Consider the following 8629-nt stretch of genomic DNA (forward strand, 5'->3'; position numbering starts at 1 on the left):
CTGGCTCTTTCACGGAAGGAAATGTGCTTGCATAACTGTGAGTCAGAGGTGGTTTTCACTGGGACAGCTCATTTCCAGGATTATAGTTTAAAAGTGGTTTTCCCTCTGGTATTCTGCAGCAGCTCATCTGGGCTAAGTGGGGTGGGGATGATGTTTCGGCAAGGTAATATGTGATGAAGTACAAAGCTGAAGAAATAAAACTTCATCTTCAGTGTCATCATTACCCTGAGCAATCACTGCTGTCAGGAGCTCAGCCCTGTTCCAGCCATTACTCCTTGATACACACCAGACAATAAAATATCTCATTTTCCAGGGGTGTGTAGGACCTGGGAGAGATGTCACATATGGTGACCCATGACAGGTGGGAGTCCTTAGCATCATTCCCCTCCTGCCACAGCACTCCCTGCCCTGGGCTTCCCAGGCTCCTGAGCTGCCCAAAGCCCTGGGGAGCTGACTGCCTCCAGGCTCTTACTCAGGCAGAGCTCAATGAAAATGTTGCACACCAGAATTATTCTGGATCTAAGAAACCAGTAGTACAAACCTATGTGTAAAAGGACAGATGTTGTGTAGAAGTGGAAATAAGCTTTGGAAAATCCTAGTCATGGCATGGTAACTACATCACTTTTTAGAAGACCACCTCACTCACAGCATGTGCAAGCCATTAGGGGCCTTGTGATCTTCACAACCAAGAAAAGGGGTGTCATGCTTGAAATAACAAAATTACTCTTTGTCTAACACAACTCTATGGAAGTGTCAAGCTGATTTCAAGCTAAGAAGTTATGTCAGTACTTTTTCCTCTCCAAGCTGCAGAAAACAGACAACTAATCTCCCTCTGAAGTGCTTTATTTCTGATAAACTCATCTCCAGCTCTATGGTGGAATTAAATGAAATGAGAAAATATTAAATAGGCAGCACTCTCTTGGTAGCTATAGCTGCCTCTTGCTCTGCAACCAAGGTTCCTGCAGAAGAGTGATAGTTATACCTGAATATGCAAGGCAGCATTATCCAAATGTACAGCCCATCATGAGATCTGCTCCATTAAACCACTCCAGAGCCTCCCCCTGCAGAGAGGCTGTGTAGTGCTTAATTGCCCTTAATAGCCACGGCTGCTTCTGCTTTCATTTGTCTGTGGTTTGTGTTTTCCTCATGGGTGCAGTGGGACAAACAGTCATGTTGTTAATAATGCACACAGAACGCATAATCCATAACAGATACACTATCAAGCTTGTTATTATAATTATATACAAAATAAAGTGACCACCCTGCAATTTTCACTCAGGCAAAGTGAGGAGCAGATTTTTAATTCCCCTTTTGTGTTATGATTTGACAGCATCCCAGATGCAGCTGGTTAATACTCTCTCTGTCAGTGGCTTTTGTCCAGCAAAGAAAATGCTTCTGCTCAAATCTTCCTCCGAAAACTTGCTTCATTGTGTCCTCATGTTTAAGGTCCTCCTTAATTTGAACAGATTGAACAGAAATTCTGTATCTGGTCAGAAAACACCAAGCTACTGAACAACTTCCTCACGATCTGAGGTAATTTTTCTTCCTATATACACTAGAATTCATTTATTAGTACCCATAAAGAGTAAATGCTGTTTTGTTTTTTTTCATTAATTCATATGCTACTGCAAGTGCTTTGTTTACATCTGCCTCTTGATGGTTCCATTATTTTGTCAGCTGGAGCTCTTAAATGAGAACACTTGTTGATTCAAAAATTAATGTAACCAAATTACCTCGACTGGAGAAATGAGATTGCAGCAATTATTTCCCTCTAAAAGGGTATTTCCACAGTGCAGAGGAAGGGGGTTGAGTTGCATGCAATGTGACAATTGTAACTGTTTCCCAGAGCACTTTACAAGACGTCGTTTAGCAGGAGAAGCCACGTAAACCATGATTTTATTAACATGACAAAGGGGAGCCAAGGCTGGAGCACAGAGCCCAAGCTGTGCTTTATCTCACAGCTTTGTTCTGCCACTCTTGTGTTACTAATGAGACACCAATGATTCCAACCTGCATCTCCAGCCACACCTGACCCAGCCCCACCTCTGTTAGTTCGGTCATGGATGGCATCAGGGGCACAGAGGAGTTCTGTGGCAAGGGATGTGGTGACTGCAGTGTGGGAGCAGCAGTCCCTGGAGCGTCCCAGACCTTCTCACCAGGCTCCAGGGCACTGAGCAGTGGCTATTTACTAAGTGATGCATCAATCCCTACAGGCACAGCTGGATGTCAGCTGCACTTTGCATTTTTTCAGCTACCCAGGCACCTCCAGAGAGGTTAATGTGAGCTCCAGGAGCTCCCGTGAGCAGCAGCAGGCAGGTGCAGAGCCCCTGGTGCATAAAGTGGAAAGGAGAAACCCTGAATCAGAGCTGATTAGCTGAAGAGCCACCTCATTCCTGACTTTTGGATCATTCAAAAACATTTGAGATCGTTAATAATTCATTTGCAGATGTAGCAGAGCTCTAAATGTGGCTGATTAAATGCATTTGACGTTTCTCTTGAGAGAGGCTGTTATTCCAGGAAACCACTTGGTATCTGCAAATGTCTTGGAATTAGTGTACTCAAAATTACAGGTTCACTCACAATGTTTTCCCTTGTAAAGAAAGGAAAGTGACCTCTGATTCCAAATGCAATGTACCCTGGTGAGTAACTATGGCACAATTATTTTAAAAGTTCCCCACAGCTCCTCAGCAGATCTGCTGTGTAAGGACATGGTCCAACATGCAGAGCCTGGGCCCACTGGGTTTATTTGGCTTTAGCTTAAGTTAGAGTAAATCTCTCCTGGTGTGGGGTGCATTTTGTGCCACTCCATTTAAATGTTTCATGAGAACTAAGTATTTATGCAAATTTGAGCACACGTATTTCAAGGAGGTCACCCACATCAGGGCAGTTCTCCTACTGCTCTGCAGTCAACACCACTGGGACACCTCCTTACTGGAGACAGTGGGATCCTTTCCTGACAGAACTTTGCTCAGGGTCACCTTGGGAAAGCCTTTTTGCTTTATTTTCCTCTGGCACTAAGCTCATGCCAATATATAGAAAGGAGAGAGACAATATCTGCCTTTTGAGATCTCCAGGTGAAACATATGGTCATTCTTTATTGTCTATTAAAATTCTTTCCAAAAGCATACTTCCTTTAAGTGGATCTTTTTTCCTAGCTCAAATTTTAGTTTCACATTGTACATATCTTGAGCCAGAATGCAAAAAGAAACCTCCCATCCCCACTTTTCTCTCTCCTCTTTGACCTGAGAGAAGGTATGAGACTGCTTGGATGAGAGGCAACATATAATTTCTGCAAAGAAACACATTTTTACCACGGCTACATGTTTTGCCACCTGCTAATAAATGTCATAGCAGCACAACAAACCACTTAGCTCTACCATCTCTTGTACTGCCTTATTAAATATTCAAGAACCAGCCAGGAGCAACATACACACACACAAAAAGGATAAAAACAAAGATAAATCATTAAATGGGGAAAACCCCAACATTCCTTGCTTGTTATTCATGCAGCATGACAACAGAAGATATGTTAAATCCCTGCAATAAGTTTTGGGGTGGAAATATAATCTGACAGGAAAACTGTTTTCTGTAAGGGTAAACTTAGATCCAGCACTATCAATTGATTTTTTTCTTACAAATATGAATGCAACAAGAAACTTTTTGCTAGTGACTAGCACACTGAAAGAGGCTAAGAAGAAAAAAAACTAGATTGGAAAATTTTAATCTGTATGTAAGTCTGCAACTACCACCATAGTCTACTGGGTGATTTAGACAAGAGAAAATGTTACTGTGCAAACTCATGAGCTTTTAGTCCCACCTGTGGCCTCAGACTTTGCTTTCCTAGAAGCAATAGTCAGGCTGAACTTTGTTTAAATGCATTTTTGACTTTCTAATCTCTCTTTTAAAAATGGCAGCCCCTGGCCCTCTCCTCACTCAGAGTGTATGGTCTGAAGCTGGTGCAGACACCATAGCACAAACTTTTACCAATGGCTGGGGCACAGTGGGTGCTCTAATACCAAGATGTTCTGTCTTCTGCACTCCTGAGCCTCCTGCTTGTGACAAAGGAGCCATTTCATCCATAGGGTCTTTATCTGCAAGGAAAATGTACGGATATTTTTATTTTAGAAGAAAAATTACTGTTGAGAATGACACAACTGTAAAAAACTTAGGAAAAAAAGGAAAGTCACCAAATCCTCAAACTTTATCACTTGCTACTTTTTTCCTTTCTACAAAACCACTGATTTTGTTTTATTTCGTGCTGTTCTTCCTTTGCCCCTTTTAGAGTCATCACACTGCATTTTTTTAATGCTGCACAAGAGTTCAAAGCTACTGCCTGCTTCCCTTTTCGGCAACACCTTTTGCACCAGTCTTATTTATATCTGACCCAGTGCAGGTGGATCTAGCAGCTCCTCACAGCTCTGTGCTGCTGCTGCTGCTATTTGTTTCCCTGCCAGGAAATGTGGTGGTGTCCCATGTAATGAGGCTGTTTCCAAGCTGAGGCTCATTCCCAGCCCAGGGGAGGTGTGGAGCAGGAACCAGCATCCTCCACCATGGCAGAGCAGTGCTTGCCAGCCCTGTGTGCCTCTGCCAGTGTGGGGACAGTCAGGGACACACACTGGGAGACAGTGACAAATGTCAGCTCAGACACAGGGTTTGCTGTGTGTTTAACAAACCCCTCTGCAGGGGAAGCCACAGAGCAGCTCTGGTTTTCCTCAGTGCTGCTGTGGCTGTGAGGTTCCTTTCAGGTTGGAGCAATGTCCCCCTGTGGAGCTGAGCTCTGCTTCATGCACACACAGCCACATCAGGCTCCACATCTCTTGGCTCCAAATGCTGTTTACAGATCCAATGCTGTTTACAGATCCCCCTCAGCTCTCCCCACCAGCCTTCCAAATAGGCTGGAGTATCAACTCTGAAAAACAGGAAAACTGTTCAGGCACAGATATGAGAACTGAAGGAATGGTAAGTAATTTGGATATTTAAAAATATGCTAAGATAAATTGTGGCAGGCAGGTCAAATTCCAGAGGAACAATACTTTGACAGCAACCTTCCAAGATCATTTCAGTAAAATCAATACTTGCTCAAACACCTTTTCCCATCTATCTGATTCACAACTAGGCAGCCAGAAAATGTGATAAGCTTTATTTCATTCACTGCCCTCCTAAAGGCATTATTTACATTTTTAACTCAATACTGGATACTGGCTGAAGTGCTCTCCAAAGCCAGGTGATGAATGAGGCTGCAGAGGCTCCCATCCCTGCCCCTTGTTACCACCATGGGCCACAGAGCAGAAAAATGATAATTGGGAACCTGCCCATGCTGCAGAATAATGGAATCATCTGGGGAAAATGGGACAGGAGACTGCCTGAAGGTGAGCATTCCCCTGGGCTACCTCAGGCTTTGGGAGCCTTCTCTCTTTGAGCTGACACTCAGTGGTTACTTTCTTGGCTAACTAATTCGTTAGTCAGATTTTATAATTTCCTTTTCTTCCATTTATCATCCTCCTGATTTAGCTCAGTGCATGAGTCAGTAAGCCTGGCTTAATCATCTTCTTTATAAATTCTGAACCTGTTTTATTGTGGATAAAGTTCCTGCTGACCAGCTCCTACAGCTTAAATATCCAGAATGAAAAAAGAAGTGGAACTTCACCTTTAGCTTGGGTATTTTTTAAAATTAACTCCTGCCCTATAGCAGCTCTCCAAAGAAGCAGCAGAAAGCAGCAGTAGATTGTTCTATAAATATAAAAAGGAAGTGACCTTTTGAAAATACATACTTTACATATCAAACTGCAGAAATAAAGTAGAATATAGTTATCCTATGCCAAGACCATTGAGACACTTGCCTTTTTCTTGAGGAAATGACTTTGCCTCATAGCTCACCTTTTTATAGTGCACATTATTCTGCCTGTGAAATTCATTACCCAATACTTGATCTCCTCAATAGCCTAGTGCTGATGTCTTTAGGAAATTATTTTTTTAATAGCCTTCTTGATGAACATGTGTTTTGTGGCACCTGAAAATAGATGTACTGCAATTCTAGGCTAGCTGCACACTTTACTTATTGAGCTGTACCTTTCAATAGCTGTGGCTTTCTATGTGTGGAGATGGAAATAATTTAAAGAGTCATTTGCCTGACAAGATATGATTATTTGTCCTCCTACATATCCTATGAGTACAAAGTTGGATTTATAGCTTGACCTTTTTTATTTTACATCTTTCAAGAGCTTCATAAAGCCTTGCTGGGTGAGCACAGGCACTGTGATGCACCCCCCTTTATAACAAAGTCTATTGAGATGTACAAAGCAGCAGGTGCTTCAGTGCAGCCTTTGCTACAGACAGGAAAGAATATAGAAGGAGAGCAGACAAGATCCTGCTGGACATCCATGGGTTAGGAATGAGGTGTGGGGGACTCTTTCTGCCACCAGATGTGACTTGGGCAGCAGGAGCAAACTCCAGCTTGACTTTCTCACAAGGAAGGCACCAGCCTTGGCTCACCAGTGCTTCTGTTACTTGCCCATTTTCTGGCAAAAGAAACCAAAGCCAGGGATGCTGTTCTCCTAAAAATATTATGACTTTTGGAATTGTGAAACCATTTGGCTGCCTGAAACTGGGCACCTACATTAAAACAGCTCATCTTTCAAAGCTGCTGTGCCTTGGCAAAGCTAAGAAGACATTGGGGTTGGCTTTTCCTTATAAATAGCCATATTGTGTACTGGGGCAACTTATTGCAGCTCTGCTGACTTGATTGAGTTCAAAGGTCTAGATCAATAATTGCATGGAGACAAATGATCTCCCCTGTGTATTTGAGTGTGTGAAGTTCCATGTGCTGCCAGGATTTCTGGAGTGCTCCAGTCCTGCCCAGCAGAGCCTCTCCTCTGCCCTGTGCCCCAGGCAGCCCCAGAGGAGTGGCAGGCTGTGGGAACACAGCTGTGACACCTTCCCAGCCCACGTGAGTGGAGAGACAAAGAACAACATGAATGTCCAAGGTCTCTGTGAAGGCACAATGCTATTTCCCCATGGGAGCAGGCTCATGTGCCTCTTTGAAACCCACCCAGTGAGGATTTATAACCTGCTGTGCAGTGTCCTGCAGGTCCTGTGGCACTCCTGCAGCCCCCAGGAGCTGGGACAAGGCTGGGCCTTGGCTGGGAGCCTCCCCTGGGTGCAGGGGGAGCAGAGCTGCTGTGCTGGGCTCAGCTCCCCTGCCCTCCCCTGCCACAGCCCACTGCCTTTGGGCAGGTTCTGCAGGGTTCTTCTCTCCATCAGCTGATCCTCAAGCCTGGGGAACACTGGGGTAGCAGCTGGGGCCATGTAAGGACACTTACAATCTATCCATGCTGTGTGTTCTCCAAAACTTGTATGAATCCAAACATTATTGAACCCCAAACACTTCATTTCACACAACACAAATTTTTATACAGCTCTTGAAGTTGCTTTTAAAGCTCTTCTATAAAAATGAAGTACAATCTGAAGGTAACAATCATCTGAACATAAAATGAACTACATTCTCTTCAGCAAATTCCCTTTCTGTTTAGCTTCTAAGGGTTTTTACCTGTTCAGGAATCTGCAGACTGCTTTACTCAAAGGGGACTATAATTTTTTGGGATAAAAATTCTTGCTTCAAGAAAAGAAAATATAATTCTCCTCTCTTAAGCTAGAAAGCAGAAAATAGGATCTTCTTTTCAGCATTTCTGTGGCCAATAGTATCTGTAAGAAGCTTTCTGCATTCCTTCTGGCAAGAGAATTAGTGGAGAATTAAATATTGTATAAATGTGTTGAGACACAACTACAGCCTGATGCAAAATATCCTGCATCAAGAATAACTGTCCTCCCATCCATGGAAGCATTGTTATTCCAGAGAAGTCTGTCAGGGACCATTACTGATAATGGCATATAAAAGCTGTAGTTCTGCTCCTCAGAACTAGCCAGTTTGCTTTCTTCACACGTAATTTAGAATTTGGTGTAATTTTCAACTCTGAGTGCTGGAAGAGCAGTTCAGCTGAGTTTTGAAGTTAATTTCAAGAATCCAGTTCAATTTAGCAAGTAATTTGCAGAGACCAGCCCTCTTATTGCAGCATGGTTTTCTGCCCATTGCAGAAAGCTCAAAGGAGAAGGGAGGCAGTGTCATTAGCTACTCCACATAATACTCTCTAACACTAAATGCAATTGTAAGTGGATATATTAAAGTGTTGAGGTGCCAATTAGCTCCTTCCATGTAAATTGTTCTTTTACTTACAGGGTGGTTCTTCCTTAAACCTGAAATTGCTGCAGCTCTGATGCTAACACCGAGTCATGGGATAAATGAATCAGAGTCAGGTTACTGCATCTGCAAAGAATGTTCTTGAGTCTAACCTGATGCTGCAGCACTTGCAGGAGCTCTGTGTGTCAGATGAAGCAATTCCCAAGGGATTTTCTGGTGGCACCTTTCCCATGTGCTCACAGGGCTGGAGGAGCAACCAGCTGGAGATTTGGGTCCACCAAAGAGGGGAACATCCCTCCCATTCTCTTCCACAGTCCCTTCAGGTGAGTTCACTCCTTTAGGTGAGTTCACCCATTCCTGGGCACTTCACCAGCTCCTCCCAGCCCAGAGAATCCCCTCTCACTGCAGGGTACCCAGCAGTTTGGTGCAAGTATG

The sequence above is a fragment of the Erithacus rubecula genome (genome assembly GCF_903797595.1).
Source record: "Erithacus rubecula genome assembly, chromosome: 11".
NCBI lineage: Eukaryota > Metazoa > Chordata > Aves > Passeriformes > Muscicapidae > Erithacus > Erithacus rubecula.